Here is a 3548-nt window from a genome sequence, read left to right as displayed (position 1 = left end):
AGATGTGTGTGTGTGTGTGTGTGTGTGTGAGTGAGTGTGTGTGTGTGTGCACGCATGTCCTTCCTAAAGAAGAGTTACTCTATTCGATGTCAGAATATAGTTACCATTTGGCATAACATAGGCACTAAGTGATAAAACATAAAATTTTAAAAGATGATATAAATCCAGATTTTTATGTGAATATAAATTACATCAGTTTTTAAATTTTGGCAGTGAATTAAATTATTTTAAAAACAATGAAAGCAACATACATGCTCAATTATTCAATTGTGTAAGACCTCTGCTTTAAGGCATCACAAAAAATTAAAAAAAATTATTTTTTTCTAACACTCCCAGATAAATGGTTACTCTAACTTGTTTATTTAAGTCTATTATGCTTATTAGTCATTTAGTTCTTCCTTTTACTTCATGATGAATGTTGCCATTTTTCACTGTTATTAATTTTGCCTTATGAAACACTGCAAAGGATTCTTTTTTCTTTTCTTTTTTTTTTTTATGTGAGGCAACCCTTGGTTGACCTCAGATTGCAAGGACTTTGTCAGTTTAACACCCTTATTTTTTATTTTTTATGCCTACAGCACCCAGTCTTCCTAGGTGGTCTCCTATCCAAGTACTAACCAGGCCCGACCCTGCTTAGCTTCCGAGATCAGACAGGATCGGGCTTGTTCAGGGTGGCATGGCCGTAGGCCTGCAAGGGATTCTGTGTTTTTTTGCCTGCAGCCCTCAGAAATAAGTGAGGAGAGAATTATGTATGTGGAGCTAAAACTGCCCAAGCAGAAGGATAAAAGACATCTAACTCATAAAAAAAGAGGTAAAGTTTTTTCTGTTTGTTTTCTTGTTTTCTGAAAACATTATAATATCAAGTAAGAAAAATATAATGACAATTGTGTCTGTACATATTTGATGTGTATGGTTCTTTATAAATCGAGGGGTATATGTAAATATAATATTCAGTGAAATTTGTGATCACAGTAAATAGTGATATCAATTTTAAACTCTGGATTAAATTTCCATTTTGTTCTAATTCTGTTTTCTCAGCAAAAGTTGAAGATCAGGCAAATTACTCAGAGCTTTGCTGTGCTCTATGCTTACTATATATTTTGCTTTTTGGTTTTGTACAGAATTCTTATGGCAAATCATTGCAATAATCCTTGAAATCGCGTGTTGTTTTTTTTTTTTTCTCCTTCTGGCAATTGCAGTTTTAGGATTAATGTGTAATTATCAGATACACATATTATTAAGAGAACAATGAGCCAGAATGAAAAATGAGATACTTATAACTATTGACCCTTTACTGAACCTTGGTAAACTATAAGGTTCTATAGTTTATCAATGAATCATGATAAGCTTATACTAAATATAACGCCAAATCCTTAGCTTTAAATTTACATTTAGCTCTAAATGCAAATACTAAATGCTAAATAAAATACTAAATTTTACAAACTTTGGAATCTTTATTTGAAGAGTAGATGATGTAAAAATTAGTTGATATTTTATTTCCATTTTATGTTTTCTGTTTTACAAATGTTGATTATTGTCTTACATTAAAAAATGATATGTAAAAGTTATAATTTTATTTAAAAATCCACTTTATGTTCTGACATTCCAAAATATTTTAACCTTATATTTTCTCTGGTTGTACTTCCTTTTAGTCAACATCATTTATTTTGTCATTTAGAATTATAGTAAATGATCATAATAAAGTGGTCTGTTAAAGCCATTCATGGCCTTAATTTTATAATATGAAGTTTTTCAGAGCTCTTCTGAGTACAAAATACAAGATATGAATAAAACACACAAAAATATTTTCTCAGCAAAAGCTGAAGATCAGGCAAATTACTCAGTTTTACCATCTAGTACAGGTATGTATAGAATACTTAAACTGACAGCTAACATTTACTTTTTTATGGAGTTATCCCCTTATGTCACATTTTAATATGTAATTTTAAAACTTTATGCAGTATTTTGACGGGACCTTGAACTTGACTCATCTTTTCTCATCAAATTCATTTTCTTCATTATAGCTAATTGAGAGTTTAACTTTCACAAAATAAAAAGTCCCTTTTTATTTTGTGAAAGTTAAAGTCCCCCCTTGTCATATAAGTTCGATTTTTTGAGTATTTTATGCTTGTGGATGAATTTTCTCCAATATAGATTCCTTAAAGTGAGTAACATTCCCATATATTCACTTCGATAAATTGCTTCCTTCAGGGAGAACTGCTCCATATTGCTGCAGTTTATTTGTACGAGATTTCTCAGTGTATTCCTAACAATGGCCTTGGGTTGTCAGTGACAGTCTCTGGCTCAACGGTACTCTTATCTACAGAATTTGGCAGAAGAGCTAGTCCTAATATATAGACTTCTGGGATACAGGGAAATACCTATTCTCTGGTCATGCAGTCTTAAATAAGCAATGAAATATATAAAAAGTATAGTCTCTAAATCATCTTGGGGTTGTGGATGATGGTGGTTTTTGTTTTTAAGATAAAGGCTGTGATACATGTCAAAGTCAATGGTCCTGCTGTAGAAAAAGCTGTTACTATTTTTCACAAAAAGAGAAAATTTGGAATGAGAGTGAGAAGTCATGCCAAGACCTTGGTTTTAGAATCATTAAGATTGATGACAAAGAGGAGCTGGTATGTTCAATTTATTAAACCTGAGTAAGTGCTTTCTGAGAAGTTTGTGTGTCTTGGGTTAGAATAATTGTTTCTCCTAATTACTTGGTCAATGTAGTTTGAAGCACTTATATATACTAGTGCAAATTTACCTCCAGAGGAGGGGACATAGGTGTAACAGAGACCTGGAAGAACCACTGTTTTAAATCAAGGGAAACAGCTTGGTTGTGGGTGCCATGGAATGTTTTTCAGTCTTTTTATTATATGTATTGCATCTTTAAATTTTATTATACATCAGGCTGTTCAGTATATAGCCTCTAGGGCAAAAGAAAAAACTGCCTTCAAAGATATGAGCAGTCTAAAGGAGATAACTTCTCATTGTACTGAGTTCCCTTCTTCCACCATCAATATTTGACAGGGATCATACTTTTAAAGGAAGATCAGTCTTTCACTTTCATGGCCATGGAAAATATAGAATGAAAAATAAAGAGAAAGAATATAGCTGGAATGATTCTTTGAAAATGAATTTTTGTGTTACCTATAATCCAGAATGATAGAAGAAGCTTCTCTTTTCTAGTAGAGAAAATCTAGATCCCATTTGCCATCATTTATAAGATTTGGGAATATAAAGCCGAACTAATAGATTCTGTAGATTTCCTTCCAATGATTCAATTTTAAGCACTAAATTCCATTTATAATATTTAGTCCTAGCAGTGTTATATCCATTCGTGTCTTTTGAAGAATGAAGTAAAAACCCATCGTTTTCTTATTTATAAAATTCTATTATTAAAATGACAATATGGAAAAATCATTTTTTACTATAAAAAATGAATGAACTAAGCACTAGAATTCAGTCAAAGAAAAAAAATCCAGATACAGTTTACAAATAACCTTGGTCTTAAGTCTTAGTCATTATCGATCAAATCCTAAATG

The 3548-nt window shown here is 31.5% G+C and overlaps 1 non-coding gene across 1 annotated transcript; it reads right to left on the bottom strand.

Moving 5' to 3' along the window:
* Nucleotides 1-569: 569 nt before the first annotated feature.
* LOC120595079 (5S ribosomal RNA) lies at nt 570-688 on the bottom strand. Its single transcript, XR_005650765.1, has one exon. It is a non-coding gene; the product is annotated as a 5S ribosomal RNA (ribosomal RNA).
* Between the last annotated feature and the right edge of the window lie 2860 nt (nt 689-3548).

Source organism: Pteropus medius, unplaced genomic scaffold (assembly GCF_902729225.1).
Source record: "Pteropus medius unplaced genomic scaffold, Ma_sr-lr_union100, whole genome shotgun sequence".
Classification (NCBI taxonomy): domain Eukaryota; kingdom Metazoa; phylum Chordata; class Mammalia; order Chiroptera; family Pteropodidae; genus Pteropus; species Pteropus medius.
Note: the sequence above shows the minus strand (reverse complement) of the source record. Positions and strands in the feature narration are given on the sequence as shown.